This window comes from Mesoplodon mirus (genome assembly GCF_964341445.2).
Source record: "Mesoplodon mirus genome assembly, chromosome: 5".
Classification (NCBI taxonomy): Eukaryota; Metazoa; Chordata; class Mammalia; order Artiodactyla; family Ziphiidae; genus Mesoplodon; species Mesoplodon mirus.
Window position 1 is genome coordinate 27,867,932 of NC_138980.1, and position 13,672 is coordinate 27,881,603.

Here is a 13,672-nt window from a genome sequence, read left to right on the forward strand (position 1 = left end):
GATGCTGAGCACCTTTTCATGTACTTGTTGACCATCTGTATATTTTGTTTGAAGAAATGTCTGTTCAAGCCCCTTGTCTATTGTTAAATTGGATTGTTTGTCTATTTGTTGATGAGCTCTAAGAGTTCTTTATATATCTGGATACTACATCCTCATCAGATATATAATTTGCAAATATTTTCTCATATAATAGATCCATTCTTGATCAGAATTCTAACCACCTCCAACTGACACACAATATGAGAGTGTGAAAATCATCTTGACAACTGGAGGTGACGGGAGTGTCCATGGCTTCATGCTCGTCTTCACACTAGTCTTCTTTTTTTCACGTTAACCTTTATTGAAATCTTGCTAGATGAATAGTGGGTTATTGTTACTCATGAATTTGACCTGGTTCTTTTTAGTTAATAGTAATTATATTCCTTTTCCATTGTTGCATAACAGATTTCCACCAAATCAGCAGTTTAAAACAACACAAATTTACTATCTTACAGTATTTGTGATCAGAAGTCTAGACACAGATGAACTTGGTTCTCTGCTCAGACTCTCATGAGGCTAAAGTCAATGTGTCATCTGAGGGTTTCTAGAGCTCTGGGTCCTCTTTCAAACCCATGTGGTTCCTGTGGTCTGAGGCTCCCATTCTCTTTCTAACTGCTGGCCAGAGGCCATTCACAGTTCCTTGCCATGTGGTCCCCTCCACACACCCTCTCATGCTTCAAGGAAGGGTCCAGTCTTTTTTAAGGACTCACCTAATTAAGTCAGGCCCACCAAGGATAACCTTTTTAACGTAACTCAATCATAGGTTGAGTAACTCAATCATATCATCATAATCACAGGTTCTGCCTACACTCATGGGGAGGGAGTTAGGCAAGGTGTGTACAGCAAGGGGTGGTAATCTTGGGAGCGATCTTAGAATTCCACCTGTCAGAGCATTGTATCACAGTTAATTTTTTTACTTTTGACAAACATACTATGGTTATGTACATAGGTACATAATATGTTTCTATACAACTGAAGTTATTCCAAAAAATTTAAAAGGCAACATCATGGATTTCAACTTTCAGGCAAGATGGAGTAGCAATGACTAGATTTACATAGGTACATAGGTACAATGTGTTTCTATAAATCTAAAATTATTACCCCAAATTTTAAAGGTCACATTATGGTTTTCTACTTCCAGGCAAGAGGGAGTAGTAATGACTAGATTTACTCTCCTGCCCAAATAATATCAAAAACCCAAACAAAAATAGAAAGCCCACAAATAAGATATATGAAGCAATGGTTTTGAAGATACAGGGATCAAGCAAGGAAAGAGACTGATCCTCAGAGACACAGAAAACGACTACTCTGGCTTCCTGCCTGGAGAGAGTTTCCAGGATGTGGCACAGGGAGAGGAAATACAGGTGGAAACTGGCAACTGTGAGTGCAGGGATGCCAAGGTCGTTAGAGTTTGCAGAGGACCTGGTAGGTGAGAGCTGCACACAGACAACCATGGAGACCTTCAAGGGTCCTCACGGGGTATTCCACAGAGGGTTGATCAGCACGTGTGTGAAGAAAAAACCTGAAGCCAGGGAAAGGATTAGAGGGAACAGTGCCCAGCTCTCACACAGGGATGGGAAGAGCATCTGTTCAGACGCTGAGTAGGGTACCAAGAAGGGTCCTGCCTCAGTGGTAGGGAATAATCAACCCTACATTAAATAGAGCTCTGATTCCACCTAATGGATCTAAAAACAAGATCCAAAAGGATCAAACTATTACAAGTAACATCTACGACATAACAAAGCTCATGAATATTGATAGAAATATAAAAATATCCAGCACCCAAAGAGGTAAAATTCATAAATGTCTGGCATATAATCAGAAATTACCAGCAGGAAAATAGACCCCATAATGAGCAGAAAAATCAATTAACTGAAAATGACCCACAACTGCCATAGGTGTTAGAATTAGCACATGAGGACCTTAAAACAAGAAATATAACTGCATAGTGTGTGCTCAAAAGGTTAAGTAGAGAGATCAAAGATATTAAATGACCTGAGCTGAAATTCTAGAGATGAAAGCTATCATGTCTGAGATGGAAAATAAGGTAGAAAGGATTAATGGAAGATTAAACACTGCAGAGGAAAAGATTAGTAAACAGCAATAGAAACTCTCCAAAATGAACACAGAGGGAAATTATTATTTTAAAAAGAAAGCATGTCAGTGAACTTTGGGATTCAAGTGGCCTAATACGTGTGTAATTGCAGTCCCAAGGGAGAGGAGAAAAAGAGCAGAACAGAAAAAAATATTTGAAGAAGAAATGGCCAAGAAGGTTTTCAAATTTTGATGAAAACTATAAACTCACAGATTCAAGACTCTTAATGAAACTTAAGCAAAATAAACATGAAGAAAACTACACCAAGCCATATCATAATTGAATTGCTTAAAACCAGGGATAAAGAGAAAATCTTAAAAGCGGCCAAAGAAAAAAGACATTATATGAACAAATGAAACTCGCATACACTGCTGATGGGAACGTAAAATGGTACAATGTTTTTGAACAATGGTTTGGCAGTTTCTTAAAAAGTTAATCACACATCTATCAGATACTCAACCATTCCATTCCAAAGTATTATACCCAAGAGAAATGAAAGTATATTCCATACAAAAATTTGTACATGAATGTTCATGGATGTTTATTTGTAACAGCCTCAAACTGGAAATAACAAAAATATCCATTAACAGCTGAATGGATAAACAAATTGTGGTATAGCCATATAATAATAGTAATGAAAAAGAATGAACTAACAATGTATGCAAAAGAATCAAAGAAACTCTCAATAATTATACTGAGTGAAGGAAACCAGGCTCCCCTCCCCCCACAAAGAATACATACTGTGTGATTCCATTCCTTCAAAAATCTTAAAAAGAGGAACGCTAATTAATTGTGTAGGAATCAGCAATACTTGCATGGCAGGTGGGAAAGAATGGAAGGGAGAGAATTCAAGGAGGGAAGAGGAAAGTTTTGAGGGCCATGGACATGTTCATCTGTGGGGATTTCACAGGTGTACACATATGTCAAAATGTAGCAAATTACACATTTCAAATACGTGGAGTTCAGTGAACTTCAAGTATAATCCAACAAAAGCCCAAGGACGAGGGCACCCAGGTCCTGGCTCCCACAGGCTTGGCCGGCTGGTGGGGCAGGCATCCTGGGCTCAGGAAACATCAGTTCACGACTCTGAGCCTCAGCTTCCACCTCGGTGTCAGGTAAACGTCACAGCTGAGCCAGGTGAAGACAACCAGTGAGACCAGCTAGCCCAAACCAGGCATTTGGCAGGAGCTCAGAAACTTTTCTCTTAGGAATGTGGGTATAATCAGTGACTCCCATTGGCATGCTGAGTGACTCTCTTCTAAACCACATCGGCAAACATTTCCTTAAAGGTCCCTGTTCAGTCCCAAAATACAGAAGTGTGTTTTCAAAAGTTTGGTCTGCAAGCAAAATGCAAGTCTTCAGTAATCGTTAATTCATGTTCCCATTCATTATTTTTGAAGGACACACACATGACTTCCCATCAGAACCCGCTTTCTAAGGTTCTTCACACTGGCCTGACAGAAAGAAATCCCATCAACAGCCATGGGAGGGGAATGAACAGTTTCCATCATGGCTTCTTCTTTTTTTTTAAAGCCATACAGAGTGCCTTGTGGGATCCTAGTTCCCCAACCAGGGATTGAACCTGGGCCCTCAGCAGTGAGAGTGTAGAGGCCTAACCACTGGACTGCCAGGGAATTCCCTCCAGCATGGCTTCTGACATGTTGAGGAGAGCCCTCAGGCTGCTCCCATGTGTGGCCTCCAAGGCCTCGTCCATGCCACAGCCCAGCTGCCATGTCAGGCCTGCTTGAATCCCCACACTGGGCTCCACCTGTTCCTGCTGACCCCTGCCCTCTTCATCCTGCCCACAGTGAATGTCTGGAGTTTCCCTGATGTGTCAAGTCCGATTAGATGGTGGTATGGGCTGAATCGTGTCCCCTGCCAAAATTCATGTGTTGTAGTCCTAACCTCTGATCCTTCAGAATGTGGCTGTATTTGGGATAGGGTTTTTAAAGAGGTAATTAAGTTAAACTGAGGTCACTAGGGTGGGTCCTAATCCAATATGACTGCTGTCCTCTTTTTTTTTCTTTTCTTTTTTTTTTCCGGTATGTGGGCCTCTCACTGTTGTGGCTTCTCCCGTTGTGGAGCACAAGCCCCAGACGCGCAGGCCCAGCGGCAATGGCTCACGGGCCCAGCCGCTCCGCGGCATGTGGGATCTTCTAGACCGGGGCATGAACCCACATCCCCTGCATCGGCAGGCAGACTCTCAACCAGCACGCCACCAGGGAAGCCCCTGGTGTCCTCTTAAAAAGAGGAGATTCAGACGCAGATACACACAGAAGGAAGACCATGTGAGGACACCGGGAGAAGATGGCCATCTGCAAGCCGAGGAGAGAGGCCTCAGGAGGAACCAACCTGCTGACACCTAGATTTTGGACTTCTAGCCTTTAGAATTACGAGAAAAGAAACATCTGTTGTTTAAGCCACCCTGACTGTGGTACTTTGTTCGGGCAGCACCAGCACACTGACACAGATGGGGTCCCTCAGACACCCCGACCCCAGCCCCATGCCTCCTTCAGATTCCCCACCACCCCCAAGTGAACTGAAGTGAGAGAAGGCTGAATGGACCTGGGGCCTTGATGCCAGGCAGACAGAGAAGTTTTCACCTTACCGGCCCACAGGCGATGAGAGGCTCTGAGGGTTGACGGCGTGAGGAGAGGGAGACACCGCTGAGAATATTTAGGGAGATGAGTGAGAAGAATGCATAGTGGCCATACCTGCCTACAGCTTGGACTCAGAGAGGCAGCGCTAACTGAACAAAAGCCCAGGAAGAGATCATCAGCAGAACCAGGACCATCTGGGCTGAGTTATCCTATGGTGCTTCTTCCAGCTCAACTCATTCAAGGCCACGCCTAAGGTGTGAGCTTCATCACAGGAGCTGGAAGGAGGAGGAGGAACTGTCCCCAGGAAGGACCTGGCACTGATGTTAGCAGTCCCGGCAGCCCCGAAGCTAGGATTAGCCAAGTGGGGAGTGGTTAAGGAGGGAACTCCCGGCCCCTCACTCTCCGGGGCAGTCCTGGGAAGGGGCCTGACTGTTCCATCCTCACAGAAAAGCAGTGAAGTAGACACCATCCCCCTTTTTCCAGAGGAGGAAGTTGAGGCTTGGAAAGCCAACTGATTTATCCCAGGACACGGTGGCCAGTTTAGAGGCAGCTCCAGGCTCAAACCCAGGTCTCCCAGCTCTGGAGCAACAGCATGAGCTGTGCCAGGCCCAGTCAGGGCGTCTTCAAGGTGGGACAACTTCTGTGGGGAGGAAAGAGGTCAGGCTGGTTTCACCCTTCCCGCTTCCTTCCCAGCTCCTGTGTGCACATAAGTGTGTATACGTGCATGCAGACGCTCATACACACCCCCACACACGCACACACTTATATTCATATACACACTTAGACACCTATGTGCTCTCACATGTATATACACACTCACATACAGGCAGCATGCTCACATGTGTGCATACTTGCTCTCACACGCATAAACACCCACACACATGCACACCCTTGTGCTCTCCCAGCCCTCACACTGGTTCACCCTCACACACACATACTCTAATCCCATTGCCATGTGAACTTGTCCTTTGTTCGTCTGAACCACAAGATGGGTCTGAAAACAAGATGCTGTAGGTGATAACAGCCCATACATCACACAAAAAGGCACAGTTAAATCAATGGACAGACCTTGGTTTTTGTGTGATGATCTCCTTGGAGGCCCAAGTTAAGTAGATTTTATTTAAATTGTCTTCTGAAAACACCAGAATTCTTTCTAACTACTTTATGATTTGTTTCACAACATAAAGTTGGAAGGAAATTCTGTTTTAAAACTTCATATTACCCATTGGAAGGCACTTTCCCCACCCAAGGTTTTGTGGCTACATCAGAAAAATAAAGGTTTTCTCATTTACCAATATGAATCGAAGCAGATGTGTGTGAGGCCTCTGATTCATTAGCTTAATCATGAGCATTTGGGAGTATGTGTGCCATATTGTATAACCACAAAAACAGACTAACATTAATTAAAGCAAATTTATTGGCTGTTTGAAAACCCATATAATAATTTTTGTGAAGAATTAGATTTTTATTTTGGTCAAAACTGCAATTTTTTATCTAAGTGGAAAATCTCATTCTGCTCAAATGAGAGACTGAAAAAACGTGGCTATGTAGCTAGTGCAGTCTTTGGCTTTCTTCAACAACCAAGTCACATTTCTCCATCATTGACTCAGAGACTGGACATATGCTAATACCTTTTTTGCTTCTGTATGGCCTTAACAGGATGGCAGAGCCCCAGTGGTAAAAAGATCTTAAGATCATCCTTGTAACCACAGGACCTCCTGTCCAATTAGCAAACAGAGACATTCCTTCTGGATTCAGTCAAAGAAGAATTCCAACAAGAAGAATGATTTTCAGGATGTGTTTGATCCACTGAGCTCTTCGCACATATCAACTTGTTTCATCCCCACAGAAACCTTATAACGCAAGTACTATAATCCCCATTTAACGGATGAGCAAACTGAGGTTTGGAAAAACAGCCATTTACCTGAAGCTACACAGCTGAGAAATGACAGAGCTGGGATGTGAACCCAGTTCTGCTTAAAGCTAAAGTCTTCCCCATCACCCTCCACATCGGACACCTGTGGAGGATATCCACACTGGCAGAAAAAGCTGCCACTGCTCCAAGCTAAAGTATTGTTTCCATGGGGGGCTGCTGTGAGGCTGCAGAAAGGGCTCAGAGCTAGGAGTCACGTCACCCAGGCTCGGGCGCACGCTGCCACCTGGGGCTGGTCACTGTCACTTCTGGGAGGGTGAAGCCTATCTCTCAGGGGTTGGGATGGGGCTGTTAAGAAACACCACAAGGAAGAATACGTGACCCTTCTGTCCAGGGCGGGCACTTGGGAGGCCCTCAACTGTTTCCCCTGTAGTCTCCAGGAGTACAGTGACATGTCTTTCTTTAAAACTATATCTGCAGTGAATTCCCTCGTGGTCCAGTGGTTAGGACTCCACACTTTCACTGCCGAGCACCCGGATTCAATTCCTGGTCAGGAAATTAAGATCCCACATGCCATGCCGTGCAAATAATAATAATAATACATAAAATAAAATCTGCTAGGGGAGACATACTATTTTTTAAAAAACTGTATCTGCAACCTTATGTTTTCTCCCAGTGGTTGGTGCTTAGTGCTGAAATATGTTTCCAGACATGATGAAGGGATGTTTTCTAAGTGTCTGTGTCAATAATTAAAGATTAATCCTGATCCTACACATGGAGAAAATCGATTGGGGAGGAGCTGGAGGTCGTGTGTAGCCTACAGAGAAGTTTACCGAACAGAGTTACATTTGCTCAAGGAATTAGAAGTCGCAGAGCAGACCAAGTGCAGTGCCCAGTACTGCAAAACACTACTCACGGAGGGTTCTGCACCAAACCAACAAATGAGCCTAATTCTGAGATGAAATTTTCAGAGTTCTTCCAAGTCTTATTTTAAGACTTCTTTATCATTTGTTTTTGCTTTTTGCTTTTGCTTTCAAAAACAGCAAGAGACCCAACTGAAATGAAAGTTCAACCAAAAGACAGATTGCATGCACTTTTCCCATCATAAAACTTGAAGCATGATTTCACAGTGGTGCAACAGTTTTGGAGTTCCACAGGAGGATGAACATGTATGTCATGGACAAACTTGGATGGTCCAAAATCAAGATAAAAAACAAAGCCCTAAAAATGATCCTCTTTAGGCAGGTACTCTACATCATAAAAAATAACAGAAGTAAGAAACTTTCCCCATAAAACCATCAGCTGTACTGTGCCAACGAAGATGTGGAGAGGCATAGATGCCATGTTGATAGAGGGATGCAGATTCCACGGATGGAATCCTATGTGGTCATGAAACATGACCATAAAGACTGTGCAGCACCTGGAAAAATGTTTTTGATAAAAGGTTGGAATAGAGAGAAGCAAAGTGTAAATAGTGTGTGCACTTAGGTACACATAAATCTGTCCATCCATATAAGAATTGGAAGGGATCATGCAAAAGGTTAAATGTCCTTGCTTTAGGGTGGTGGGATTATCAATAATATTAATCATGTTAAATCGACATACATCTTGGTTATTTAAACGTTTAAAAGGGAGGAAGGGGAAGGGTTGCCAAGCAGGTGTGCTATTTCCCAACATTGGGTCTAACATCCAAAAGGAGGTGGCCACAGCCCAGGAGCAGTGGGAGCTGGGGAGCTGGTGAGCAAAGAGAAATGGGTTTGAAAGAACTCTGTCTCCCACCAACACCTAACAATGCCTAGTGGGGGGCAGGGGTCAGAATAATTAAGGGAAAAGGGGGAAATGTGTAGAAATCTGTGGTGAAGGAGAGGGTTCCCTGAAGGTGTAGGATTACACCAAAGGCCTTTGGAACCCTGACACTGAAGAACAGCAGGATCTAGTGCTCAGAGCACACCCTGGGCTGTACAAGCTACTCTGACCTGCCCTCTCTTCTCTTCCTGAATCACCATGGCCTCTCCCCACAGGCTGAGCAGTGCTCTCAGCCCTGCCTCATGCATAGAGAACTGAGGCTCTGGACCAGCCTGGGCCACACAGCCAGCAGGTGGTGGTGGCTGCTACAGACTGAATCATTCAGCCCCCTGCCCCCCTGTAATGGGATTAGGTGATGTGGGCTTTGAGAGGTGATTAGGACATGAGAGTAGAGCCCTCATAAATGGGATTAGTGTTCTTATCAAAGAGACCCCAGAGAGCTCCCTCAACCCTTCTGTCTGCCATGAGAGGACACAGGGAGAAGACCGCCTATGAACCAGGAAGCATGTCTACACCAGACACCAAATCTGAGGGCGCCTTGGTCTTGGACTTCCTAGCCTCCACAACTGTGAGAAATAAATATCTGTTGTTTAAGCCACCCAGTCTGTGGTATTTTGTAACAGCAGCTTGAACAGACTAAAGACAGTGGCCTTCTGATTCCTTGTCCAGAGCGCTTCCTCTTCAAACTCAGACCCCTCAAGGCCACCATGACACACAGCACCAGGCAAAGCTGGGCAACCTCCTGGCCTCACTGCTCCTGGTCACTGGGACTCAGGGCACCCCAACAGATTCCTCCAACGGTCTGGAAAGGAGCCTCCTTTCTCATGAGTGCACTCCTATGGGGAGAACACTCCCTGGGAAGGAGATGAAAATGGGCTGAAGGGGGACTTCCCTGGTGGTCCAGTGGTTAACACTTCGCCTTCCAATGCACGGGGTATGGGTTCTATCCCTGGTGGGGGAACTAAGATACCACATGCCCCACAGCCAAAAAACCAAAACATAAAGTAGAAGCAATATTGTAACCAATTCAATAAAGACTTAAAAAAGCAAAGAAAGTGGGCCAAGCTAAGTGGGCCCCAGCAGCAGGCGGCCCTGACTGCCCTCGGCTGGATATGAAACTCATATAAATGGTGTAGAGAACACACACAACCTTATCACTCCTCCTTCCAAGGCCTCCTGCTGACCTGAGGGAGCTCAGGCCTGGCCTGTGTGCCTGGAACAGGTCATGGCCTCCCTCTGAGTGACATTTCTCCCTTGTAAAACAATGACAATAACCTCTGTCTTCCACAATTCATCATGCTGTTGTGGGAAAGTTTTAAGATTTTAAGTTATCCTATAACTTGTTAAGCTCACATTTTGTGATTGCATTACAGTCAGAGAGAAATACAGATTTTGATCCTACAGATAAACTCAAATTTATCAATATACATAAACACCTGCAGAACAAACACCTACCAACCTACTGCCTAGCCCATTAGATCAAAAATCCTTTAGCTGGATTTCAAGCCATTGAGGAAGAATTTCTCCAGAATGTGGCTCCAGCTTGTTGCCCAAGCCTCTCTCTTGTTATTCCTTGGATGGTCATCTACTTGGTTTTACCAGCCCCTTGTCTTCTTCCCCTCCTAATAACAACACTTCAAATTGTCCTTTGGGGACCATCCTCCACTCCTGGTCCTTTCAGCTCCAGTGGGGTACACACAGATGTGCCCAGTTGCACACAACCCCCCCACACACACACAGATCAGAGATGCTGCCTGGCTCATCTCAGTGACTGGTGCAGGTAATCCATATTGACCATTGGAGTGAATCAGTGGGACTACTGGGAAAGAGAAACTCTAATGCTGAGGATATGAACCTGGAGCTGCTGACAGTTGCCCTGCCACTTCATGGGAAAGAGTGAGGGCATCCTTGACAAATATGGAGCCAACACAAGGAAACACAAAATCAAGGCACCTCTAGCTGTGCCTGAGCAGATATTTCCCTGGACATTTCAGTTAAATTCCCTTTTTAATTAAGCCAGTCTGAGCTGGTGTCCTGTCACATTGCTATTTGAAAGTTTAAGGATCCAAAGGCAACTAGAAAGGTGGACTCTAAGGAGATGATGCTCAATGAAGGTAAAAGAGACACCCTGCTCTGGGGACCATGATTCTTCCATGACCTCTGGAAGGGGATTTGGAGGCCACAGTGAGATATAGTTGTTGAAAAATTCTTGGGGGCCTATGGCTGGGATTGGGGTGAGGAGGGGGAGCAGAGCTGCCTAGGCACACCTTATGGGTATAGGGCACCACACACGTTTTCAGGTCCACTGATCTGCTTGGTCCTCGGAGTGGCTGGGCCAGTTCCCTCCAGCCCGAGCAGCCTCTTCCACTTACTGCAGGGTGATATGCAGGTGTCCTCGTATTTGTGTATGCCACGATGTGGAAAGAGCTGGAAAGCAAGACCCTACAGTGCCATCACCAGTGAGGAGGCCACTCCAGTCAGTCACTTTGGGATCAGAACAGCATGCACTTAAGGGTTAAAGACCACAAACTACAAAGCATGGGACTGAGCCAGAAAGAAACCCAAATGCATCAACCTTGCCTTTGACTACTATGGCTAGATGCAGGGCGGGAGAGCAGGACCCTGAGAGAAACAGAAATTTTGCAGCTGGAGAGTGTTCCCAAAGTGTGGAGCAGTGAAGGGGGCATGGTCATGAAAACTGCAGCAGTTTGGATGACTTCCCCCTCCCTCCACCCCCGCCCTGTCCTCCTCTAGGGTAACATTCTAGGGCACCTATCTGACACTGTTGGTTGCTCCCCAATAGCCATTCCTAAGCTCCCTTCCTCACAAAGCTACCATTTTGTTCCACTGGCAACATGCCCAGACTCAGAGGATTCACCAAGCTTGGCCAAAGTCTCCTGTGGCAACCCCATCACCCTTGACAGGATGATGGTGATCACTGGCCCTGGTTCTGGCTGGTGGCTATAAAGGAAAGTTCCCTAACTCAAATAAAAAAGAAAGCCTCTCGAGAAGATAGCTTTTTCCTGCCCTCTTCCCTTCTACCTTGGCTATTCTTGTGTGAAGACATGTGCTTGGAGCTGCAGCAGCCATCTTGTGACCATGAGGAAAGACCAAGTGAATGGCAGCATTTTGTCTGTGTCGAGGCGTCAGGAGGACCTAGATCCATGTGCGGCACCCTTCGGCCAGCCTGAGACCCAGAGTCACTTCCCCTTGATCGCCCAGCACCCCCAAGCCACTCCCGGGGCTCACGATACACCAGAAATACATCTACACGTGGAACAACTCCTACAGAACACCTACTGAACGCTGGCAGAAGACCTCAGACCTCCCAAAAGGCAAGAAACTCCCCACGTACCTGGGTAGGCAAAAGAAAAAAGAATAAACAGAGACAAAAGAATAGGGATGGGACCCGCACCAGTGGGGGGGAGTTGTGAAGAAGGAAAAGTTTCCACACACTAGGAATCCCCTTCATGGGTGGAGACTGCATGTGGCGGAGGGGGGAAGCTTCGGGGCCGCGGAGGAGAGCACAGCAACAGGGGTGCGGAGGGCAAAGCGGAGAGATTCCCGCACAGAAGATGGGTGCCGACCAGCACTCACCAGCCCGAGAGGCTTGTCTGCTCACCCGCCGGGGTGGGCGGGGCTGGGAGCTGAGGCTCTGCCTTTGGTCGGAGCACAGGGAGAGGACTGGGGTTGGTGGCGTGAACACAGCCTGCAGGGGATTAGTGCACCACGGCAAGCCGGGAGGGAGCCCGGGGAAAAGTCTGGACCTGCCGAAGAGGCAAGAGACTTTTTCTTCCCTATTTGTTTCCTGGTGCACGAGGAGATGGGATGAAAAGTGCTGCTTAAAGGAGCTCCAGAGACGGGCGTGTGTCACAGCTAACAGCGTGGACCACAGAGATGGGCATGAGATGCTAAGGCTGCTGCTGCCGCCACCAAGAAGCCTGTGAGCGAGCACAGGGCACTATCCACACCTCCACTCCTGGGAGCCTAGGCAGCCTGCCACTGCCTGGGTCCCGGGATCCAGGGACAACTTACCCGGGAGAACGCACGGCGTGCCTCAGGCTGGTGCAACGTCCCGCTGGCCTCTGCCACCGCAGGCTCGCTCCGCATCCACACCCCTCCCTCCCCCGGCCTGAGTGAGCCAGAGCCCTGCAAGCAGCTGCTCCTTTAACCCCATCCTGTCTGATCCAAGAACAGACGCCCTCTGGCGACCTACACACAGAGGCGGGGCCAAATCCAAAGCTGAGCCCTGGGAGCTGTGAGAACAAAGAAGACAAAGGGAAATCTCTCCCAGCAGCCTCAGGAGAAGCGGATTAAAACTCCACAATCAACTTGATGTACCCTGCATCTGTGGAATACATGAACAGACAACGAATCATCCCACATTGAGGAGGTGGACTTTGAGAGCAAGATTTATTATTTTTTCCCATTTTCCTCTTTTTGTGAGTGTGTAAGTGCATGCTTCTGTGCGAGATTTTGTCTGTATAGCTTTGCTTTCACCATTTGTCCTAGGTTTCTATCCGTCCTTTTTTTTTACTTAAAAATTTTCTTTTTCTTAATAATTATTTTTATTTTAATAACTCTATTTTATTTTATCTTATTTTATTTTATCATCTTTCTTTCTTTCTTTCTTTCTTCCTTCCTCTATTCTTTCTTTCTTTCTTCCTTTCTTCCTTCCTTCCTTCCTTTCTTTCTTTCTTTCCTTCTACATTTTCTCCCTTTTATTCTGAGCAATGTGGATGAAAGGCTCTTGGTGCTGCATCCAGGAGTCAGTGCTGTGCCTCTGAGGTGGTAGAGCCAACTTTACAACACTGGTCCACAAGAGACCTCCCAGCTCCACATAATATCAAATGGCGAAAATCTCGCAGAGATCTCCATCTCAACACCAGCACCCAGCTTCACTCAACGACCAGCAAACTACAGTGCTGGACACCCAATGCCAAACAACTAGAAAGACAGGAACACAACCCCCCATTAGCAGACAGGCTGGCTAAAATCATAATAAGTCCACAGACACCCCAAAACACACCACCAGACTGGACCTGAACACCACAAAGACAAGATCCAGCTTCATCCACCAGAACACAGGCACTAGTCCCCTCCACCAGGAAGCTTACACAACCTGCTGAACCAACTTTAGCCACTGGGGACAGAACCCAAAACCAACGGGAAATACGAACCTGCAGCCTGCAAAAAGGAGACCCCAAACACAGTAAGATAAGCAAAATGAGAAGACAGAAAAACCACAGCAGATGAAGG